The 13,756-nt window shown below is 46.6% G+C and overlaps 1 pseudogene; it reads left to right on the forward strand.

Moving 5' to 3' along the window:
* The first annotated feature begins 8,362 nt into the window (after positions 1-8,362).
* On the forward strand, positions 8,363-8,868 carry LOC148046033 (E3 ubiquitin-protein ligase TRIM39-like; annotated as a pseudogene).
* Positions 8,869-13,756: the final 4,888 nt, after the last annotated feature.

The raw sequence follows: 13,756 nt of genomic DNA on the forward strand, positions 1-13,756 counted from the left end.
GTTTAGTTTCTTCTTTAAAAATTCCAATGATGGAGTGTCCATGATTTCTGAAGGAAAGCTGGCTAAATCTCCTCACTCTTAGGAAGTTTTTCCTTAATCCCATTTTCATTCTCTGTTTGATTTGTTTCCAACCATTGCTTCTTGTCAACATGTGGTGAATTTTACACTAATTTAACCCCCTCTTCTTTATGTCAGCCCCTCAAATATTGGAACACTGCTATCATGTTGCTCCTAATTCTTCTTTTCTTTACAGTAACCAAACCCAAATTCTGCAACTGTTCATATGTTTTAGTGTCCTGGCCTTTAATCGTCTTAGTTACTCTTCTTTATACTTTGTCCAAAGTCTCAATGACTTTTTTGTAGTATGGTGACCAAAATTGGTCTAGGTGTGGTTTTAAGACATTGGTTGGATTATTTTCTAATGCTTGTGTTTGCATTAGACTGAATTCCAGTATGATGTGCTTACTTTCACCCAAGGTTTCACCAACTTCGATTCCGTCTATCACTTCTTCTTTATTAATAAGAATTAAATCCAGTATAGCTTTACTTATAGTTCCCTCTTCTACCATCTAGATGACAAAGGTGTCTACAAGGTTGATCCTCCATTTGCAGCAGAATTTGTCTTGCAGTTGATATTTGGACATTTAAAGTCTTCCATTACTACAGTGGTATGCTTCCTACATACATTTGTTAAATGGTTGGCAAAGAGTTTGTTGAATCCCGAGTAAGTCCTCAGACTTACGAATGACAGCTCGGCAACAGCGAGGCACGCCTTAGCCAATCAGGCGCAACCTGCAAGTTGCCGGGCTGTCATACGCGCGGCTATTGGTCCCCCTGTCTGACAACTCGATATAAAAAGCTGTCAGACAGAGGAAGGGTGCCGGTCTACTCCTGTTGTTTTGTTCTTGTCTGCAATAAACGTTGTTATACTTAGGTTACCTCAGACGCCTCCCGCCTGGTTCTTTCCGCAGATCTAATACTGGCGACGAGGATGGGACCACGGGCTCTGAGTACGACCTACATGGCAAGCAACGATTTTTTTTAGGCACCTTGATTGGTCAATTTTCCGCACCTTGCTTCACATCAGCTGCTAATCGACATGGCCGGAATGCCCGCTTTTGCTCCTTTCGGAGCTGCTGGTGAATCCTGGGCCGCCTTTTTAGAGCGGTTCGAGTGCTTCTTAATTGCTAACAACCGGCAGGGGTACTCCCAAGCCAGGAAGTGCGGGTTCTTTTTGACCGCCTGCACACCCGACATGTTTGTGATGGCCTGCTCCTTCGCAGCCCCACGGGCTGTCTATGATCTCTCGTGGGATGAACTGATGGAGGGGCTCCAAGCCCATTATGCCCCAACTCCGTCCAAAATTATGCACCGGTTTGCCTACTGCCAATGCGTTCAGAAGCCGTCTGATTCAGTTAATCAGTTCCTCCAGGCATTACGAGTTGCCGCTGCTCAGTGTGATTTCCCTGACCTGGAGGACAATTTGACTGAGCAGTTCGTCTGTGGTCTTAAGGACCTTTTCCTCAGACGGCAGCTCCTCGGTAAGACCAACATCATGCTCACATTTGCCATTGATGAAGCGAGGGCCGCAGAGCTCGCTGATCTGTCCACCGTGGAGATGGCCTGCTACCTGCCTCCCACACCCACCTTGCCCGCCGTGCCTGCCTTGCCTGCCCTATTGGCTCCTGCCTCTATGCTCCGCTGCCTTCTTCGCAATATCACCAACCTCATCAATGAACTGGTTCCCCTGGCGGACCAATTCTATGAGGCCCAGGTCGATCGATTGAGGGCCATTCCTCGGCGGCCTCAGCCACAACAGCCTTCCCTGATTCGTGCTCCTGCTGTGCCGCCTGCCTCAGCTGTGGAGGCTCGCATGCCCGGGCAGCCTGCCCTTTCAAGACAGCCGTCTGCTGCCACTGCGGCAAGAAGGGCCACCAGGCGCAGGTCTGCCGGGCCAACTTGCCACCTCTGCCTCAAGCCGACCAGCCTCCAGTCTACGGCCCTCCTGCACTGGCCAAGAACCAACCGGCCAGACATCAGCAAGCCTGCCGCGACAATTGCTACGCCCTGCTGGATGATGTCCCTGCCACCCCTGCAGTGTCAGTCAACCTCGCCTCGGCGGGTACGCAGAAGATCTCCGTCACTGTTTCTATTGAAAGTTCCCCCTGCCTAATGGAGGTCGATTCGGGCTCCTCCCAGTCACTCCTCTCCTGGGCCACCTTCACCAAACTGTGCCCGCAAGTCTCGAAGTCCCAGCTTTCTCCCTCGGACACCTTGTTAAAAGACTACCAGGGGACTAACATTCCAACCCTGGGCTGTTACGGGGTGCGGGTTCAATATGGGAGCAACTGTGCTGTTCCCCAGGCCCTGGTTGTTCAAAAGCCCCTCCCCACTATTTTAGGCCTTGACTGGTTCACCCCTCTGGGCTTATCCCTGACAGGGGTGCATACTGTGGCGGACACGCCCCCTGATGTGGTGGCGGTCCTTCAGGACTACACCGACGTTTTCAATGGGCAGTATAAGGGCACCCCTATCTCCCTTAACTTGGACCCCCAGGTTGCCCCCATCCGGCTGAAGGCCCACAGGGTGCCTTTTGCCTTGAGGCCTAAGTTGACACCGAACTCGATAACCTGTTGGCGTAGGGCATCCTGGAGCCCATCGACCATTCACTCTGGGAGACCCCCCCATAGTGATCCCCGTGAAGGCCGATGGGTCCATCAGGATCTGTGCCGACTACAAGTCGACGATCAACCTTGGCCTCTAGGCAAACCCCTATCCAGTCCCTGTCGTGCAGCACCTGCTCCACTCCTTGGGGCAGGGCTGCATTTTCTCCAAACTGGATATGGCGCAGGCCTACCAGCAGCTCCTGGTGAATGATGATGCGGCGGCTGCCCAGACTCCAATTCGGCATTTCCGTTGCCCTGGGAATCTTTCAGAGCCTCATGGAGCACTTGCTCCATGGGCTCCCTGGCATTGCCCTTACTTCGATGACGTCCTGATCACTGCAAACAGCCGCTCAGGACTCATCGAAGTTCTCCGGAAGGTCCTCAACAGTTTTAGGGGCACGGGTCTCAAATTGAAGTGCAGCAAGTGCTCTTTTGAGTATTTGAGTATTTATTAATACTTATAGGCCGCCCTTTTCCCTGAGGGGACGCAGGGCGGCTTACATAAAATGAGGGGAAGGGATATACAAACAATAACACAATACATAAAGTAAAATAATAAGCAACATTCATTCATCATTCGGGTGGGGGCAATTATCTTTGTCCCCAGGCCTGACAGGCTAGCCAGGTCTTAAGGGCTGTGCGGAAGGCCTGGACTGTGGTGAGGGTACGAATCTCCACGGGGAGATCGTTCCAAAGGGTCGGAGCTACTACTGAGAAGGCTCTCCTCCTTGTAGTTGCCAGTCGGCACTGACTGGCAGATGGAACTCGGAGGAGGCCTAATCTATGTGATCTAATTGGTCACAGGGAGGTAATGGGCAGGAGGCGGTCTCTCAAGTACGCAGACCCACTATCATGAAGGGCTTTATGAGTGACAAGTAGCACCTTGAAGCGCACCCGGAGATCAACAGGTAGCCAGTGCAGCTCGCGGAGGATAGGTGTTATGTGGGTGAACCGAGGTGCCCCCACAATCACTCGTGCGGCCGCGTTCTGGACTAGCTGAAGTCGCCGGATGCTTTTCAAGGGCAGCCCCATGTAGAGCACATTGCAGTATTCCAGCCTAGAGGTCACAAGGGCCCGAGTGACTGTTGTGAGAGCCTCCCGATTCAGGTAGGGTTGCAACTGGCGCACCAGGCGAACCTGGGCAAATGCCCCCCTGGTCACAGCCGTCAAGTGATGGTCAAAAGTCAGCTGTGGGTCCAGGAGGACTCCCAAGTTGCGAACCCTCTCTGAGGGGTATAGAATTTGACCCCCCAGCCTGAGCGATGGAGCACTGGTCGAATTATTGGGAGGAAAACACAACAGCCACTCGGTCTTCTCCGGGTTGAGTACAAGCTTGTTAGCCCTCATCCAGTCCATAACGGCCTCAAGACCCCGGCTCATCACGTCCACCGCTTCATTGAGTTGGCACGGGGCGGACAGATACAGCTGGGTATCATCCACATATTGATGGTATCTTATCCCGTGCCTTCGAATGATCTCAACCAGCGGTTTCATGTAGATGTTGAATAGTAGGGGGGATAAGACCGAACCCTGCGGCACCCCATATGTTAGGGGCCTAGGGGTCGATCTCTGCCCCCCCATTAACACCGACTGCGACCTGTCCGAGAGGTAGGAGGAGAACCACCGTAACACAGTGCCTCCCACTCCCACCTCCCGCAGTCGTCGCAGAAGGATACCATGGTCGATGGTATCAAAAGCCGCCGAGAGGTCGAGGAGAACCAGGATGGAGGGATGACCTGTGCCCCAAGTGGAGTTCCTGGGCTTCTTGATTGATGTCCAGGGCATCACCTCACCCCCTCCAAAATTTTGGCCATCAGGAACACTCCCACTCCCACCTCCAAGGCGCAGCCAGCAATGGCCGGGCAGAGAGGGCGGTCTGATCGGCCAAGGAGGCTTTGGGCCGCATGGACCGGGGCAACTGGCAGGCAAGGGTGGATGCTTACCTACTGGTGCAGCACTCCACCCCTTGCCCACTCACATGGCAAAGCCCCGCGGAGCTGCTGATGGGTCATCGCTTGCAGACCACCCTGGATAGACTACACCCCCCTCTATTCAGGACTTCAGCCTGGCAACCTGGGGCATCCCTCCCGTTCCTTCTCTTCCGGCGACTTGGTCTGAGCACGTAATTACTCTGGGGACCCTCGGTGGGTGTCTGCCACCATCACCGAGGTAACTGGACCCGTCTCCTACAGGGTCCACCTTTCCGATAGCAGTGAGTGGTGGCGCCACCTGGATCAACTAAGGCGCCGCCAACCCCCCGGAGGGTCCAACTCAACCTAACACACAGAGGCTGGCCACCGATGCCTCGCAACCAGCCCCGGACCCGCAACAATTTGATCACATCGCGCCTCCGCTGGCCTTCCCAGATTCAGGCCATCCTGCCCGAGCCACCGGGTCACTTCTGCCCCCAGACCAGCCTCCTGCAGCCTCTCAATCCGGCCCTGATTTTCCCTCTTCCACCCAGTTAGGCCTACTGTTCACAGGCCTTGCCCACCCCCTGGCCACCTACTGGCCTGTTCAAATTCCGCCACCACTCCTGGACGTGCCCCCTCTGCCCGGCCTACCTCCTCCTTGGATGCTGCCTCCTCCCCTAGGCCGCAGCAGTGATGTCACCTGGAGCTCCACTCCCCACACGGAGGAGCTCTCACGAGGACATCCTTACCCTCCAGCACCGCCTCTCCAACTGCGGCGTTCTGGGCGTGTCTGCCATCCCCACTCCTACCTGCGTGACTACGCATGCGCCATTGCTGACGCATGTGCCCTCGCTGGGGGGGAAGGAGTGTTGAATCCTGAGTAAGTCCTCGGATTTACGAATGACAGCTCGGCAACAGCCAGGCACGCCTTAGCCAATCAGGCGCGACCTGCAAGTTGCAGGACTTTCATACGCGCGGCTATTGGTCCTCCTGTCTGACAGCTCGATATAAAAAGCTGTCAGACAGAGGAAGGGTGCCGGTCTACTCCTGTTGTTTTGTTCTTGCCTGCAATAAACGTTGTTATACTTACGGTTACCTCAGACACCTCCCACCTAGTTCTTTCCATGGATCTAACAGAGTTGATCTATTTCTTCTCATTTGTTGGGTTGCCTATAAGATACACCTTTGGCAATGTCACTTTGTTTCCTTTTATATTGTTTGTTTTGCAAGCTTTGAACATTTGAATATAAAATCCTTCTGATGAATTGTGCAAGCCTTTTTCTGAGTACACTTTTCCTGTTTTGTGAAGTGCAGCCCATCCCTTGCCAAGAGACCTTTGTGTAGGGTCATTTGTCTCAATGTGAAGGAGGAGTGAAGGGTATTAATCTGAGGACCTAATTATTTTGGTTAGGATCTCAGTCACATCTTTGATTTTTCCTCCCAACATTGCTCTCCACCCTGTCTCACCCATTTGCAGCATAAAAGTATTATAAAAGTATTATAAGTCTCGCAGAAGTCTTGATTGCTTAAAAATGATAACTCCCCAAAGAATTAATATTCTTTTCCAGTGGTTTCAGAAGTCATGGAAGATGAATCTCAAAAGGAAGTTCAAGAATGAAGGCCTTGTGCATGCCGGAACCTCAGATAGGCTGCAAGAGCCTGTCAACAGGAAAAAACCCACTGCTGGAATATAAGTGATGAGATTCTGGGAGTGGAACACTGAGGCCACCTTTTTGAATGGCAGGTGTGTAACTAAGACTGACATGAGGTCCAAGCCCAACTCCAGGTCCACCCTTGGGGTGCCACAAAGTGTGACTCTCCAGTGAGGGGGGAGGTAGAGATTGCTTCTTTTTTGTTTGGGGAGTGTGCATGTGAGAGAGATAGATGAGGTTGGGGCCAACAAATTCAAGTTAGGCATCTCTCAAATATTTGATACCTAATAGCCCATCAATTTTACTAGAAGAAACTACTGGAAGTTTCCACATAGGCTCCAGGAACATGTCAGTCTGTAATACCTTAAGTACCAAAATGTCCAAATGCAAAGAAAAGTACATGGGGCAATCAATTACCCATTAGGTACTGAAGAATCCCCTAAGCTTCCATAAAGTACTAGAAGCATGGCAAACATCAAAAGTATATTTATAGCCAATAAAGATGTTAACTATGTTATGTCTGATAATGAAAGAATACATTCAGCTGCCCAGGTTCCCAGAAAGGTAGCCAAAATTCCATCCAGTAGATACCTTTTTAAAAAAAGAAAGAAAATGCAACCACCATTAAATAGACTCTATCAATCAAAAAGAAAGATTTATCCTAAAAGGAATTCAAAGTCAGGATTTTGAAGAACACATTACTGATTCTGCAGGGCATAGGTCTGATCAAGGTTTTTCTTCCAGGATTATGGTCTGGGATCAGTGATGTTGGCAACTTCCCTCACTTGTAGTCTCAGAAAGCAGAGTTGTAAGGTTCAAAGTAGTACACTGCTTCACACTCACATTTGGCGTAGCTTGAAGTTCTGCTTCAGAAGCACCTAACTGCTGATTTGTAAAGGCTTTAGTCTGACATTAAAGAAAATCAGCAAAATTTGCTCAGCAAAAAGAAAAAAATGGTGATGGAAATCCATAACCAAGTCTTGTAACAGTTGAGCATGAAAGATAGTACCACCCGAAGTTCTCCAGCATCCCATTTCCCCAAATTACTGTAGGATCTGGCTGTTGTAGAACAGTGGGCTACAAGTTCCTCTATATTAGTGAGAGTCAGAAAATTTTTTGACAGAAAAATAATTTTTTGAATGTTTTAAAAAAAGAATTATTTTTAAATTAGAAAAAATTGTTATAGTTTTTCAAAGAATTAACTTTTATGCAAATATCAAAATTGAGGAAATATCAAGAGAAGAGGAGAAGCGAAGAGGCAGGAGAGATGAGGCAGGAGAGACGAAGCAGGAGCCAAGACGGGTCATTCCTTCCAAAAGGCAACTTTCCCATTGAATGACTCGCTACCTTAGATTCAAGGAGACCCTCTGCAGTCCCTCTCGTCTGGCCAGGATGCCAGCGAGAGTGTTGGGCTGAAGGAAGGAGGGATACACATGCTCATTTGGCGGCTCCTCGGGGGAGAGCCTTCTCTGTAGCTGCTCCAGCCCTATGAAATGATCTACCCCCAGAGATCCAGACCCTCCCCACTCTCACAGCCTTCAAAAAGTGTATTAAGACCTGGCTTCTCTGGCAGTCCTGGGACTGTTGACCTCTTGAATGAGGTCCAGCCCCACTACGGTTGAGTGTGTTGTGTTTTAACCTGCTTTGTTTTCTTTATTTTTTAAAACTTTTTAGTATTTTTAAACTGCCTTTTATGTAAGCCGCCCGGAGTCCTTTGGGATTGGGTAGCATATAAGTTTATTAAAATTAAACTTAAACTTAACTCTCCCTCTCCTTTCCTCTCTCTCTCTCTTTCTCTCTCTCACAAATGGCAAATCTGAGCAGCCGCTCCTGGGAGCCCGTCCCATGCCTTCTCCCAACCCCCACGCCCCTTCTCTCAGCTACTTTCTGCCTTGTGGACCTAGAACTGATTGCTGTCTCCAGCTGGCTCTCTTCTCCTGTTATCATTGAAGGTGTCTCACAAAAACCACTGTGTGGCAGTTGGAAACTGCTACATGGTGTTTTGTTGCCATGCACAGCCGTGCAGCTTACAGGGAACGTATGGGACAGTAGCTCCAAATTGGAGGTTTAAGGTTTAGAGAGCTGTTTTAATGTCATTTTAACCTTTTCCCATCTCTTCTCTTTAATGGGGATGATGCTGGATACCAAGAGAGCTTCTCCCACCCTGATCCTTTCAGAAGTTTGGGAAAGCATATACATGGGTGAACAAGCCCAGGACTTTCCTGACAATCTTGAATGCATTAATTATTTTCCTTGCATCCTGGAAATAGAAAGCATAAATTCTGGGACTTCACAGTGGATGGGCAAGGCCAAACAATGGGCCATTTGTGGTTTGCATGAATCCATAAAAAGAAAAGGACATTTACATATAAGGGCTACTGAAGGGTTTTGGCTATTGCAGCTGATGGATGGAGAAAATGAGGTCATCACCACACCTAAAACCATTCTTCCACTGTGGAAGACAGTACAACGGATTCTCATTACCTTTGTTTAGGCAAATTATCCTTTTATGATTTGGACTCTATGGAGATTATCTTTACTTTCAACAATACATTTTATGAGAAAATGCTCCCTTTCTTCCTGACTTGGGACAAAAAGAATCCATTAAAAATCAGTACAGATTACTCCATCAAATAATCTGAGGAAGAACAAGAAGAAACAGCTCTGGGAAATGACCCAACCTGAGGAATGGTATGTTCAGACCTTGAAGTGATTGCTATTAGATTCAGAGAATCTTACTTTTGAATAAATACAATCAGTGATGTGCAGTCAGGGGAGGCAGGGGAGGCAGAGCCTCACCAGTGTCATCATAAAAATAAAAAAAATGTAAACGGAAAAAGGCTGAGGTAGTTGCTGCCAGAGTCACAGTGGATGACTCTGCTTAGTGCTTAACTGTTTAAAAAAGCCTCTAAAAAGTGCCCTCTACAGGAGGAGGTGGGAGAACCACGTGCCTCATTTAGTTTGACTTTACGATCACTCAAGCAGAGTTAAGCAAGGGTTAAAAGCCGAAAAATTCCTTATGTAGATGAGGCACGTGGTTCTCTTGCCCCCTCCTGTAGAGGGCGTTTGTTTAGGCTTTTTTAAACAGTTAAGCAGAGTCAGCCATTGAGGACTCTGGGAGCAGCTAGCCCAGCCTGATCTCAGCAGCTCTTGACTTTTTCCTTTTACATTTTTACATTTTCATGATGGCAGGCAAGAGCAGAGTTGAAATCCTCTGTGATTGTGAAACAGCTGGAAAAGCTATGTGGGTCGGAGGGAGGAATTCAAAATTAATGTAATTTGTAAGTAATTGTAAGTAATTTGTGTGTGTGCGCGCATGCGTGTGTTTGTTTCTTCACTCAAACAAACTGTCTCTCAATTTGAGAGAGACTTTGTTTGAAAGTGAAGAGAGGGAAGGAGGCAGGGAGGGCAGCCTGCCAGCTTTCTTTCTCTGTGTCCAGGGTAGCCCTCCAGCAGAGGCGAGTCCTTTAACCGCCTCTGCTGGCAGGCTGCCGCTTTCTTTCTTTTGCCCAGAAGTGGGTAGCTCAGGTGGGCTCTTGGCAAAAGAAAGAAAAAAAGCAGCAGCCCACCGCTGGCTTTCTTTTGCCTGCCCTTCTACTATGTCCAACATAGATGTGGGCCACCTCTATGTCGGACATAGTGGTGAGGTGGGCAAAAGCTGATTTCTTTCTTTTGCCCAGAGACGGGCAGCTCAGGTGGGCTGCAGTCTCTGGGCAAAAGAAAGAAAGCAGCAGCCCGCCACTGGCTTACTTTTGCCTGCTACTATGTCGGACATAGAGGCGGGCTACCTCTAGGTCAGACATAGTGGTGGGGTGGGCAAAAGCTGATTTCTTTCTTTTGCCCAGAGGCAGGCACCTGAGGCAGGCTGCAGTCTCTGGACAAAAGAAAGAAAGTGACACCCCGCCACTGGCTTTCTTTTGCCTGCCACTATGTCGGACATAGAGGCGGGCCACCTCTATGTCGGACATAATGGCGGGGTGGGCAAAAGAAAGTCAGCTGGGGTGGCACTTTTTTCTTTTGTCCAGAGGCGGGCAGCTCAGGTGGGCTGCAGCCTCTGGGCAAAAGAAAGAAAGCGGCACTCCACCGCCGGCTTTCTTTTGCCTTCCCTGCTGCTATGTCCAACATAGAGGCGGGCCACCTCTATGTCGGACATAGTGGCGGGGCGGGCAAAGCGCTTTCTTTCTTTTGCTGGCTTTCTGCTGGCTTTCTTTCGCCCGCCTCTATGTCGGACATAGCAGCGTGCAAAAGAAAGCCTGTGGCGGGCTGGCACTTTCTTTCACCCACCTGTTAGAACTCAGGCGAAAGAAAGAAAGAAAGCGCTTTAGACAGTGGGATGTCGGGGGAGAAGACTGCCTCACCAGCCATAAATCTCACCACACGTCACTGGTTCTAACAGAAAATGGGGAGAACATTGGTGAAGTCAACATCAATGAGTAATCTTCCAGGGGACTCACTTTCACCACTACTGTTCAACATCACATTAATTCCACTGACAATAATCCTACGAAACACTAAATCTCAAGCAAACATGGCAAGATAAACCATCTAATATACCTGGATGACTTAAAATGTATGCAAAAAGCCCCACTGAACTTAAATCAATAATCAACACAGTTCAAGCAGTGACATCAAAATAAACTTTGAACTTGAAAAATGTGTTATATTATCCATGCAGCGAGGAAAAATTGAAAAAATAAAAGGAATAGAACTGGGAAATGGAAGTATAGTGAAAGCATTAGCAAAGGATGATGGTTGCAAATACCTAGTCATATTGGAAGCAGATAACATATTGAATGGAAAAGTCAAAGAGTCAATGCAAAAGGAATACATCAGGAGGGTCCACAAAATACTAAAATCAAAGCTGAATGCTGGAAACATAATTAAAGCCACTAATACATGGGCAGTTCCAGTGATACACTACTCAGCTGGAATCGTCAACTGGACTCTGGCTGAACTGGAAAACTTGGCCCGAAAAACATGCAAACTTTTGAATATGTAATACACTTTACATCTAAGAAGTGTCATTGACAGGTTATACCTGCCAAGAAAAATAGGGGGCAGGATGCTATTACAAATCCATCAAACTGTAGAAGAAGAAACACAAAGTTTGAATGATTATGTAAACCAAAGTACAGAAAATTGCTGCAGGCTGTGAAAACAGAGAGCAGCATAAAAACAAGAGAAATAAAGGCAGAATATAAGGGGGGAAAGCTGGATGACAGATTAAATAATGGAAAACCAAAGCTTTGCATGGACAGCACTTGAAAAACATTGAAGGAAAATGTGATGACAACTTGATGTGGACATGGCTTAAGATGGGAACTATCAAGAAAGAAACGGAAGGTTTAATACTGGCTGCTCAAGAACAAGCACCACAAACTAATGCCATGAAAGCGAAGATACAAAAATCCACTGACAACCCAACTGCCGACTTTGCAATAACAAAGTCAAAACTGTTTCACATTGAATATGTATATGCAGAAAAATTGCACAAACTGATTACAAAGCTAAACATTACGGAGTTGCTAAATTAATCCACTGGTCATTATGTAAAAAATATGATTTACCTGTATCCAGAAAGTCATGGGAACATAGGGTGGAAAAAGTTATCGAAAATGAGAAGGTGAAGATCTTTTGGGACTTTCGAATACAATCGGATTGTCATTTGGAGCACAACACACCAGATATCACGGTTGTAGGGGGCCAAAGTTTCCAGTTTATTGAAATCGCTGTTCCTGGAGATGCCAGAGTCAAAGAAAAAGAACTAGAAAAAATAATGATATCACGACCTGGCCATCGAAACTACATGGCTATGGATGAAGCATGTAACAGTGATACCCATTGTCATCAGGGCACTTGGCACCATGTCCAAAAATTTTACAGATACATCAACAAATTGCAGCTGCCTGCAATAACACCAGTGAAATTGCAAAAAAACTGTGCTACTCGGAACATCTTATATTTTAAGAAGGAACTTGGTTGACACCTAGGACACTGGCAGAAAACTGTATCAACCATTAGCACCATTCACTGGTATTTGTAATACATTTTTGAATGTTCAGTTGGCTGAGATTCATGCTAATGAATAAAATTTATATAATAATAATCTTTATTGTCATTGTACAAGATAAATACAACGAAATTGGTTTTAACATCACTGGTGCAAGATTATAGTAGAAACAAAAAAGAAAGAAAAAGGAAAAAAAACTAGCATGTGCATCTGCCTTTATTGACTTTCAGTTGCAAATTTTATTTTCCTCTGAATTTAATTGCTGCAATATGAAAGTAAATAAACTTTTTCTCTCAGGTTGCCTGATCTGTTTTGCCTTGAGCACTTTATTTTCTGACAAGGTAGCTCTGAGCAATATCAGCTATTTCACAGGGGAAGGAATGCAGCCTCAACTATGCCGGTACTGATGACTGATTTCAATACCTTTTAGATCCCAATAACTTTTAAATACAAGACAAAGAATAGAATGAAGGCACTAAGTCAAAGATTGCCTATTCGAAATCTGCAAGAAATATTTTAACTTCTGCTATTGTTGTTGTTATTATATTATTATTATTGTTGTTGTTGTTGTTGTTGTTGTTATTCAATTGTATCACAGCAGCAAGTTGTTTCGCCGGATTTGGCATTGGTTACTAGTCAGGCCCCACCCAGGGGCATAGGCCCCACCCAGGGGCATAGGACGTCATAACGCATTTTCGTAATATGTGTACAGATCCAAGCAGTGCGGCTTTTTGCATTTGACTGATGGTGATTTTGTCCATTTTTAACTGTTTTAAATGTAATTCCAGTGCTTTTGGTATAGCACCCAATGTGCCAATTACCACTGGAATTATCACTGCTGGTTTGTGCCATAGTCGTTGAATTTCGATTTTTAAGTCCTGGTATCTTGCAATTTTTTCATGTTCCTTCTCGGTGACCCTGCTATCACCTGGTATTGCGATGTCTATGATTGTGACCTTATTTTTCTCAACCAGTGTGATGTCTGGTGTATTATGCACCAGTATTTTGTCGGTTTGTATATGGAAATCCCACAAGATCTTGACCATCTGATTTTCGGTGACTTTTTCAGGCTGATGTTCCCACCAGTTTGTTGCTGTTTTAATATTATAATTTTTGCACAAATTCCAATGGATCGTTTGTGCTACTGAATTGTGCCGCAATTTATAATCAGTCTACGCGATTTTTTTACAGCAGCTGAGTATGTGATCAACAGTTTCATCAGCTTCTTTGCAAAGTCTGCATTTGGCATCATCAGAGGATTTTTCGATTTTGGCCTTAATGGCATTTGTGCGGATAGCTTGTTCTTGCGCAGCCAGGATTAGTGACTCTGTTTCTTTCTTTAATGTACCTGTTGTTAACCATAACCAAGTTTGTTCACTGTCCACTTTATCTTTTATTTTTTCCTTTGTTCTGCCAACTCTCCATTCTTGATTTTATCACATCTTTTCTGTATTCTTGTTTCGTCTGTTGGGCCTTCAGTAGATTTTTGTTCTTTACTTCGATTAATAGATGTTC

Source organism: Thamnophis sirtalis, unplaced genomic scaffold (assembly GCF_051295495.1).
Source record: "Thamnophis sirtalis isolate CommonGarterSnake01/CBP01778 unplaced genomic scaffold, rThaSir2_p1.2 scaffold_4, whole genome shotgun sequence".
In the NCBI taxonomy this organism is placed as follows: Eukaryota; Metazoa; Chordata; class Lepidosauria; order Squamata; family Natricidae; genus Thamnophis; species Thamnophis sirtalis.